The 11,457-nt window shown below is 34.9% G+C and overlaps 1 long non-coding RNA gene and 2 pseudogenes across 1 annotated transcript; 2 read left to right on the top strand and 1 right to left on the bottom strand.

Annotated features, from left to right (window-relative positions):
• Positions 1-3,328: 3,328 nt before the first annotated feature.
• On the top strand, positions 3,329-4,731 carry LOC122134103 (annotated as a pseudogene).
• LOC122149286 lies at positions 3,474-7,111 on the bottom strand. The gene is made up of 2 exons (XR_006162915.1): positions 7,025-7,111; positions 3,474-3,747 (listed from the first exon to the last, which is right to left on the bottom strand). It is a non-coding gene; the product is annotated as an uncharacterized LOC122149286 (long non-coding RNA).
• A 124-nt stretch (positions 7,112-7,235) lies between these two features.
• LOC109046289 lies at positions 7,236-10,856 on the top strand (annotated as a pseudogene).
• Positions 10,857-11,457: the final 601 nt, after the last annotated feature.

The following is an 11,457-nucleotide window of genomic DNA, read 5'->3' on the forward strand; positions in this document are numbered from 1 at the left end:
CTGTTTTTTTATATTCTTACAGATCCATGTTGTTCCAAATGATAAATTACGGATTTCTATTACAGCTTCCCGTGGGCTTCATCTTAAAATATTCCATGAAATGCTGACAGATTTGCTTGAATATTGTGTGAATCGACTGTTGTGATTTGCTAACCCTTTCCACATGAGAACTGTGCCAATAGCAGCCTCTCAGAGGCAGGATCCTTCTTCAGAGGTGGGAAAGTTTCTCTTCATGTAGCTTCAAGCATATTGCCGCCTGCTCTTTGTAGCCCATGTTCTCCCGATCCACTGGGACATTGTGGCCTGTATGGCGTATGATAATCTGGAATGGAACCCAAATAGTTACTGGTTGGTTGCTGTTTTTGTTGTTTGTTCAAGGTTTTTTTCTTCTTCTTTGCTTGCATACCATATAAAACCATCCTGGAGGAAGCACCAGACTTTAGGTCAAGTCCCTCAAAATCTATGCTCTTAATGTATGGAGAGCAATCTAGTTCTTCTGGTCAAGAAGTGAAGCCACGTGTCTGGTGGCTCACTTCATTCTTCTGTCGAATGTGACATTGAAATGGGCCTGCTTGGATAAGCAAAACAAAGAACAAGACTGAAAAGTAAAGGATTTTGCTCTCCAAAAATCCCATGAAAATTGAGGATTTGGTCTGAAACCTATCTCTTCGATTGGATTGTTTCTAAATTTCAAACTACAGCCTGTTTTACATTCCATAAATCCTAAAAACGTTCCCCTTTCTGGTTTTTCATTTCTGTTTATGCACCCTTCTGTACATAATGTAAGGTTATTTATAATTCATTCCTATCTGTTGCCTTGCTTTTGTTTTATTTTTATCTTTCTCTCGCTTTTTTTATTTTTATTTTTAAGATACTTGTATATTAAACTGTACTGGGACCATTTTGAAATGTATTAGATTTTTCCCCCCTGTTTTTAATTCGGTATTATTGTCTTAAAATCTTAATTTTTTTCATTTACATCTGTTTTTTGTTTTTGTTTTCTAGTGTTTTGTTTTTCAAATTTGAATATATATGTATATATAATTATATATATGATGCAAATTATATATAATTATATAATGCCAAATGGCCTTTCTAAACAAGATACTGTTCAAACCTAATAAAAGTGCTTGAGATTTTATCTGCAGTCATTTTACTTTGTGTATCTCTAAAACATTAGAAATATTATATGTATAGTATGTATTTATATGTAATATGTACTCTACCAAGTTTAAGATATTTTTTTTACTTTTATTTGGTGAGGATGTATTAATTTGATCTAAAGTGACAGTAAAACAAATATACAAATTCATCAAACAGTCCTGAAATAAAATAAAAATATTAAGCAGCACAACCATTTTAAACATTAATAATAAAAGTTCTTGAGCGCCAAATCTGAATATTAGAATGATTTCTGAAGGATCATGTGATACTGAAGATTGGAGTAATGATGCTGAAAATTCATCTGCCATCACAGTAATAAATTACATTTTAAATGCCAAAATAACAGTTATTTTAAATTGTAATAATATTTGACAATATCACTGTTTTGACTGTGTTTTAAACAAATGCAGCTTTGGTGAGTGTTCTTTCTTGGTAAGGCTTGACCCCTGAGGGGAAATTCAGGGAGAGAGTCACGTCCCCTCGTCTCCCATCCTTCCTGGCCCTTTAGACCCGGTGTCAGACCTGAGATGTGAAAGGATTATCACTAGAGACCCCTGTGCGTGTTTAAATACCATTTGACAGGAACTCAATCAGAACTTGAAACTCTGTGATGAGTCAGTCGTTCACCGTCAGTCACATTCTTTGCTCTGATCACCCCGAGGGAAGACTTCTGTGTAATTAAGACCACAGTCAGGCTGGAGTGTTTGCACAGTGTTTTTCTCTCTGGGCCACTTTGCCTTTCATGTGGGTCAGGGGGTCGCAATTGATGGATGTGAGGTCACTCTGGCCACTTTTTACAGCTTAGAGGAAATGAGTTAGACATTTGCTTTCGTAATAGGACATGCTCATCAAGAATGTGTGATATTGGGGTCACTGGAGTTGCCATGTTTGGGGGGAAAAAAGAATATTCTATACATGTATGATAAATATTGACGATGTTCCAGTTTAGATGGCTGGTGGCACAATAAATGTAGAGAAATGTAGAATTTCAAAAAGCCTACACTTAACTGTTCTTTCAAATAATGCTGCTCTTTTGAACTTTGTTCATCAAAACATCCTGAAATATCATGATTTCCACAAAAATATTCAGCAGCACAATTTTTCAACATTGAGTAGTAATTTCAAAAAAATAAAATAAAAATCTTAAGCAGGAAATCAGCATATTAGAATGATTTATGAACAATCATGAGACACTAAAGACTGAAGTTATGGCTAGTGAAAATTCAGCTTTGCCATCACACAAATAAGTTAGATTTTAAAATATATTAAAATAAGTAGAAAATACTTTTTTTGAATTGTTAATTGTAATAATATTTCACAATATTACAGTTTTTACTGTATTTTTAATTAACTAAATGCAGTCTTGATGAGCATAAAAGACTTTTAAAAACATTTTTTAAAACCAAAAGTGTAACTTTTCAACAGCAGAGTTAGTGTATATTCTCTTTTCTCTCTTTGCCTGGTTTTTAAAAAGTTTACTCGTGAAAAAAATTTTAAATTAAATTAATAATGAATTATTATATATATAATAAATTATAATAATATAAATAAATAATATATATATATATATATAATTTTTTAATATTTTAATCCATTCCTTTTAAATAAAATTGCTGTCAAAGTTAAATTCTAGATATACAATTATATACTGATTAAATAAATAAATAGAATCACTTATTTAGTGCTATTTTTTCCTCTTTTCTTTAATTAGCACTTTGGCACATTCTTGGCTATTGTTTTGAAGCTGAAAATCTGAATAGCGTCAAATTTACGCATTTGTGACGTAATTGACAAATGTGTCTGGGTGTAACTTGTGATGTGTACATTTACATGAGTGTTTTGTTGGAGAAAGAGGACACTGTCCCGTGGGGGTCAACAGTGTTTGGAGATGATAATTGGAATTGAGCTCATCTTCCACATGCTCTCCTCCCAATGGAACTGAAATTACCAGAGCAAAGTGTTTGAGGACTGAGGAGGTCAGTGTGTGTGTGTGTGTGTGTGTGTGTGTTTAGACAGGGAGGGGAGGGTGCTGTGTGAAATATAAATTGTGAGGAAGAGGAGGAGGAAGATTCCGGAGAATGAGCTCAGAAGCTCACTGAACCGTTCACTTGAGGGAAACGAGACCATATCAGGATTACCAAGACCAGGACTTCACAGTAGAGAACTACTACAGAAAATCCTTCAGGAAAAGACGTGCCAATAGATACAAGGTGGTAATAATGTTTAGTTTTGCTTTTAGGTTGTCTTTGAAATTTTGATTTTGTTGTTATTGATGTATTGACAGTAATTAGGAGAGAATTATTTAGACATTACGGTCTCCATTGTGCTTTATTGTCTCTTAAACATCATTGCCAACATACTTTTCAGTCAAACATTTTTCCTGAAATTGTTAGGCTGGTAAACCTAGACCTGACTGTTAAACGTGTCAGTGTTGTTACTGGCCCCTCACTCCGTTTGTCTCATCAATCTGTTCTCTTCCCTCAGTTATGGTGCACATCTGCAGGCTGTTTGTGGTGATGGGGATGTTGATGTTTCTAAGTGCCCAGTTTGCCAGCGCTCAGCACTGGTCTCATGGCTGGTATCCTGGAGGAAAGAGAGAGGATAGATGTTTACGATCCTTCAGAGGTCTGTGAATATTTCTAAAGAAATATAAGTCTGTCAGAAAGAACAATACTGCCAGAAAAGGACTGTCTTTTTTGCAATGTGGCACGCAATGTAAAAATGTTCATAATTAAAAAAAAAAAAAAAAAACTCTAACCATGTGGTTGGTAAGTTGGTTTGGTTATAAGTTTTTAAGAAATTTTGTCAGACTTAAAATGAAAATACATGTAATTTACTTTAAAATTAAAAATCATTTCTTAATCAGAACAATGTTGAAAACGTTTTTTTTAAACGCTTAAACAACAGCATTTATTTGAAATATAATTTTTTTGTAACATACATTATAAATGTATTTACTGCCACTTTATTTTTGATTGTGCTGTTTGAATAATGTGTATTGCATTATTTTAGCATCATTTGTCTTAACGTTGACGAGGTTTTGTGTTTGTGTGGTAGCACCGTAGGCTACTATCTTTCCATGTTTATTAGCCTTTGTTTATGGAAAGGCCTATTTTGATGTGCTAAGCCATCATGTTGCTTTCTATTTTATTCTAAAATCAGGTTTCAGAAGAAATTAAACTCTGTGACACAGGGAAATGCAGCTTCCTGAGACCCCAGGGAAGAAACATTCTGAAGACAATACTGGTGGGTACAGGTGTTGTTTTGGCTAATAGCCTCGTATTAGCCTCGTAGGTAAATAGTCATGATATTGTGAGTATTTCTCGAAAACTTGACTAACTTAATGGCTTTAACAGCTGGACGCCCTCATACGGGATTTCCAAAAGAGGAAGTGACACCGAGATGATGCATCAGCCCATGTCCAAAGAACCATCATTTCCAGCAAACACATTAGGCCTGCATTTGCATCCAAATTATTCAGTGATATTTTATTTATTTTTTGTATATGTTCCGTATTTTTGTTCTATTCTCATACCCATTGTGAGTAAATCTATACTGCCAGCACTATGTAACCCATTTTGCAGCAGTTCCTACAATAAAGGCTTTATTTTGGTATTTTGTTTTAATTGTTCAGTGTCTTCTTTAATTAGCTCTAGGTACACAGAAGACAAAAGGTGAAACTGTTTCTAAACTACAATGTCAGTTTATGCATCAAAAATAACTGTTGTCAACCGTGTGAATAAAAGTAGACATGAGGTACAACTAATGATTTTTAGTTCATATTTTTTAATATTTTTTATTTCATTGTTTGATGTATGATAGATAGATAGATAGTAATACAATTATATATATATATATATATATATATATATATATATATATATATATATATATATATATATAGTATATACTGTAATTTACTATAGTATAATAAAATAATTTTTTTCAATATTAAAATTAATTTTGTTTTTATTTTATACTAATTAAAACTTAGACATTTCGTTTTACTCGGCAGTATTTTTGTTTAGCCACCAGATGGCGCAAATGGCCATACATCAAAATACATTAGAAGCAGTAAAGATCAAATGCATTTCAAACTAATTTAAATTCTATTCACCAACTAATTATCATTTAAAATAAAAATTTTTTTTTTTTATTATTATTTTATTTATTTTTTTTAATGTAGGCTAATAAAGCATTCGCTGTTAATTTAATTTTCAAGTCCAGTTGGATTTTATGTTCACTATGGCTCTTTTGGTACATTATGAACATACTGATCCCACTCAAATACCATCTTGCCATCACCAGTAAAAAGAAATGATCAATAGAAATGATCACTATAACCCATTAAATCTCAACTGACCCTGGTACTGAGGTTTTTGATATTACAGGAGATAGTCAATGAAGTTGTGTAGAGGTTTGCAAGAAAAAACATCCACTGATCTAGACAAGTACCTCTCAGAGAAGGAAATGGCTGAAACCTCAGCTCAGTCAATTAGGTTATTCTAAGCGTGAGAGCACACTGAAACCGTTATGACACCATCATGTCCTCTCTCTCTCTTGCCCTCTCTCTTAAGCACACAACAAAATAGCACAACTTGGACACAGCCTACAAGACTCACACTCACATGGAATATAATGGTATGTTCTCTTCTAATCTAGAAAATAGCACAACTTGGACAAAGGCAGCAATGAACATGACTTGGATAAAAGCATTGCATTCACATGTGTAGTTCACATATTAAGTATACATAAATGTTTTTGTCTGTTTAGGCAGTTCTCCAGTCAATGATTCTAGCAACTGATGACATTCCAAAGGAAAAAAGATCATGCAGCAGAAAGACGTGCACAAAATTCAAAATGTGTACATTTTCTGATTCATCAAATGACTGAACAATCACAATCATTATTTTTGTAATACAAATGTAACTCTTATGTGACAGAATGAAAAAGGAAATAAGCAGGAAGGAGTTCACTTTAAATATGGCAAGCACCCAACTTTCATTTCTGCTGGCTGCAAGCACAGACCTTGAAAAATGAAAGAGCATTTTGTTCACTACTGGTAACTATAATATTTACTGCAATAACACAGATGACTGTTTTCTTGTGTGTTGGGTGTTTGGGGTTTCACCTATTGCATAATCACAGAAATAGCTCAGCCAAAAATAAATAAATAAAAATATTACTTGCTGGAATGCTAAATTTATCCAAATCTGTTCTGATGAAGAAGCAAACTATCCAAGTCTTGGATGGCCTGAGGGTAGGTCAATTACCACAAAAAATTTTTTTTTATTTTTGGTTTAATTATTCCTTCAAATATCTTCAGAGATGAGTCATAGTATTTTTTTTTCTTAATGTGTTTACTCATATCAGTTTCACCTCTTGAACCACAACACATATTGTTATGGTTTAATACATCCTCCAGGTTTAACAAATCCAAAAAAACATTTTCCCATAGCTATCTGATGTAAAAAAGAATACATCAAGAACAATCAAAATAATACAGATAAGATTCTTGTGTTGCCTGTATTCCCCCACAATTTACGTCAGACACCCACCATATGTGGCTAATCAAGTAAAGTAAGTAGGAGGGACCTGAAACAATGCCATATGGCATGAACTAACTGCTCAAACTCTTCTTTCACTTATTGTTCTACATGCTATAACGCCATCATGAGCCAAAACAGATGTTGAATAGTTGTCATTTGATAGTTTGCATTCGGTGAGTTTCAAGGCCAGATATTTTCTTGGCCACACATTTTCCAGGTTGCTGAATATTGCGTACAGATAAAAAAAAAAACTTCTAAATGCTTACCTTTGGGAAATATATAGAAACAAATAATAACTTCTAAATGCTTACCTTTGGGGGAAACAAATAATTGGCTGTTGCCTTACAGCAATAATATTTTCATATCGCAGAGCTATTCTGAACTAAGTGTAGGCTATGTCATCGTTGGAGAATTTGTTTCTGCATTTAGAGCTGTGTTTTAAAATAGTAAGCGCACCACCGAGTAGAAGACAGCACACCGAGTAGATTTAGTCCACTTGGATACTTTCCCCTGGGCTGCACTGTCTTTTTTTGGATTTATGTCACTCCTTTGTTAAGTTTGTCATCTTTCGAAGCGGAATTAGCATTTTAACAGTTGTAAAATCACCAGAGTTCACTTCCTCTGTTCGCGCGGTTGACGTCGATGTAACGGCATAACTTGGTAAGTTTCACTAAGTGGTGAAGTTAAGTCAGGCTATATATCCATTTGTTCTCACTCTTGAAACTGGAAATACGCCAATAATGACGTTTGATGTAAAGACATTTATATGACATACTACACTAATGTGCAAAAAAATAGCCATTTACACTAAAGTCAAGCAGAAGTAGCTAGTTTAATCATTTAAAAATGATATCAAAATTGACTTTCGATTGCATTTTTTAAATGTTACTCAAGACTCCAAATTCGAGTGCATGTATATACTTGCAAAGAGTTAGCGGTTTCTTTCTTATGAAGCACTTTTATTTTACCCTCAAGGGGTTTGGGGGTTGTCATGGGAGAACAGATCGATTTTTTACGTCAACGAGGTGATTAAAACCACATGAAACTGCTAAAGTTAGACATGAGACATAACCGAGTCACTTGTTTAGTGAGAATTAACCCAGAAAGGAGCTTGTTCACAACCCTCGTGTCGTTTCAAAGCCCGTACGAGTTTCTTTTTTCAACACATAAGGCAGAATTTTAATGAATGACATTCACCCTGTCTCGGCTATATACGATGGATTGAATAATGACTGTCATCTACTTTTAGTTTCATATTACAGAAGAAAGAAAGTCATACGGAGTTTGAAGAACTATGACAAGTTTCATTTCTGGACTATGCAACGTGATCAAGCTAACCCACCCTGGATTATACTACTTTCAAATGACAAAACCGGACTTGAACAAAAATGCATGGATTCTCACAGGCTCTGATACAATGATGAAAGAATTTGTGGTAGGTCTACATTAAAAACGACTTACATTACCATTAAATCATGAAATACTCGTTATAATAAATTAGGGCTCTTCCTGATAGCACATGTACATCACAGAGACGTATATTTGACATCTGTATTTAAATCTGCAAGACCAATTTTTTGTGTTTGCTCATCTGCAATACATCTAAAGGACATTTCCTATTAGATGTCAAATAGACATTTAGAAAATGTCTTTATGATGTTTATGATTTAGAATGTAACTGATATCTTACAGGCGTTTGTTTCAGATGTTTGTACACAGCAGATGCTTTCAAGATGAAGCGATCTTTAACAGACATCTTGCAGATGTACATGTGTTATCTACGCTTATAGTTCACAGTAACAAATTGCGATTGTTAATCGCTTGTTTTTGTTCTTAATGCATTCACTTCCTTTTGATGAAAACAATATAGGCTATGCCTAACCAGTGTTTTCAATATTGGTGTGGAATCTGATGACACACACAAAAAAAATGCAAATTCTAAGAATAATAAATAGCCTACAGTTACTATGTTTTTGCACAGACTAAAAGCCAGTTTAGAACAACGTATATGTAAATCCATATAATTTGGATATTCATAATATTCTTCAGTCATTCTGAAATATTTGCTGAAGCTTCAGTTTAGTCCAAAGTTTTAACATGTTGTCTATTTTTATGACAGATGCTAACCAAACTCCTGCTCGTGTCCTTCAGAGGATAGTGCCAATGCTACTGAAAAAGTTTCATCTTAAGGCCTCAAAGCATTGCAAAGGTATGGTTGCCCTTCCTGTATGGAGTACTCACCATCAAATTCATTCATTGATCCATTACAGTACACATTACAGTCATACATTACATTACTAATATGAACTTTCATTTCTCACTACAGAATGAGAATATTTTGGTTCCGCCTTAAACTGAGAAATTTGATATTTATTGTTTTAACCCTGGCACTTCTTCTATGTTGCTTCAAGATCACATTTTCAATAGTAAATGAAGGAGGACAGGAAACAGGACAGTCTGACAGGCCGCGGCTGACGGTACAATATCGCATTAATTGCACAGAAATATATGAAATGGAACCAGTGGAACTGGGCAAAACTTTAATCATTCGCAAGCAAAAAAGCTACGTTGGGCCAACCGATGAGGCTGTTGTTAATGCCACCTCTGACTGTGATTGGTTTGTTAAGTCACGGGGCTATAATGCGACTCAAGGCTCTGACTTTGAGCGTGAATTTCCTCTTGCTTTTTCTTTGGTCGTTCACCAGGATGCGGCTCTTGTGGAGAGGTTGCTAAGGGCCATTTATATGCCGCATAACATATACTGCATACATTATGATCTGAAGTCCTCAGCTGACTTTATTTCAGCAATGAAAGGTCTGGCCCGCTGCATCCCCAACGTCTTCATTGCCTCAAACCTGGAGAGGGTGCAGTACGCAGGATTCTCACGACTCAAAGCGGATCTTAATTGCCTGTCTGACCTCCTAGATTCTGAGGTCAAATGGAAGTATGTCATCAACCTGTGTGGTCAGGACTTCCACTGCGGACAAATGCTGAGCTGGTGTCGGATCTAAAAAAGCTGAAAGGCGGGAACATGGTGGAGAGCAAGTGGCCTGGAGGAAAGACAGGTCGCTGGAGTGTTCGTTATTTACTAAAAGATAATAATTCACAGTATTATGAGTCTCCTGTAAGCACTTCTGAGATAAAATCTCCACCTCCTCACAACATAGAAATTGTTTGTGGGCAGCGCGCGTACTTCACACTTTCAAGAGAATTTGTGGTTTTTGTTCACCAGAGTTTGCTAGCCAGGGATTTCTTGGCTTGGTGTGAGGATACATACTCACCTGATGAACATTTCTGGGCAACTCTAATTCGTGTGCCTGGAGTACCAGGGGAAGTGCCAAGATCTGATCCTGAGATCTCAGAACTGATAAGTAAAACCCGCCTGGTGAAGTGGTCATATCTAGAAAGGACTCTTTATCCACCATGCACTGGAGTCAGTATACGAGCTGTATGTATTTATGGTGCTGCTGAGCTCAGATGGCTGCTAAACTATGGCCATTGGTTTGCTAATAAAGTGGATCCAAAAGTGGATCCTGTTCTTATGGAATGTTTAGAGGAGATACTTTCAGAAAAACAACTGAGGCCAAAAATTGCAGTGAAAAGGACTTTTTTTATTTTTTAACTGATGAAATTTTGGATTGGTGTTTTTCTCTTTTTTTATAGTAATTGGGATTTCTGGTAAAAAAAAATATTATACTTTGAAAATGCACTTGTTTTAAATGTATGCATATTTATTTGATTCAGCCGGCATAAAGTGCAATCCTTTGGCAACATATAGTTTAGGGTTTGACAAGCCAGTCCTCTAAATCTTTTAATTGAACACTTGTTCTATTGTTTATGAGACATGAGTATTAACATAATGTGAGGCAAGATGTGAATTTTATTTGAGGAAAGTGAAGGAGCACAAATATATTTCCCAGTTCATAAGAATAGTGTAGCAAAATAAAGCAGCACACATTTGTTTATTGCTGACAAAACACCTATTTTGTCTCTCTGAGCAAAAGTTATGAAGGAATAGTCAACAAAAAGAAAAAATCAAATTGGCTGAAAATGTACTCACTCTCAGGCTATCCAAGATGTAAATGAGTTTGTTTCCTCATCCAAACAGATTACAGCACTTGCTCACCAGTGGATCCACTTCAGTGAATGGGTGCCGTCAGTCCAAACAACTGATAAACACATCACAATAATCCACAAATAATTCACATCAATTAGTTAACGTCTTATGAAGTGAAAAGCTATGTGTTTATAAGACATAAAATACATCAAGGTATTTTATCTGGTCAAAATAAGAGTTTGTTATCCATAATAATGCATCCTCTAGTGAAAAAGTCCATCTTTTGTTGTCTTCCCACATTCCCACAATCTGTCATATTTGTTTAGAACTGTTTTAGAGTGTTTTCACTTGCAAATGGTGCTTGATCACTTTTTCACAGGAGAAAGCAATATTAGGGATAGGGGACTTTTTATTTTAACTGGAAAGTAGAGGAATTTTATCTGGAAACACCAGTAAAATCTCAAGCAAATGATCATTTTTGGGTGAACAATTCCTTTAAGAAATAATTACAGAATGGCAGGGAAAGTATACATATATATTTCAAGTGTTTTAAAATCACTGATCTTCTACATGTCCTTCTCAAATGGATTACACTTTATGTTGGCTCAGAGCAATGACTCAGCAAGCAATTAATTCACTGAGAATGAATTTGCATGTGTTCTCTGGGTTGTCTTTGGGTCAAATTCA

This window comes from Cyprinus carpio, chromosome A21, assembly GCF_018340385.1.
Source record: "Cyprinus carpio isolate SPL01 chromosome A21, ASM1834038v1, whole genome shotgun sequence".
Lineage (NCBI taxonomy): Eukaryota > Metazoa > Chordata > Actinopteri > Cypriniformes > Cyprinidae > Cyprinus > Cyprinus carpio.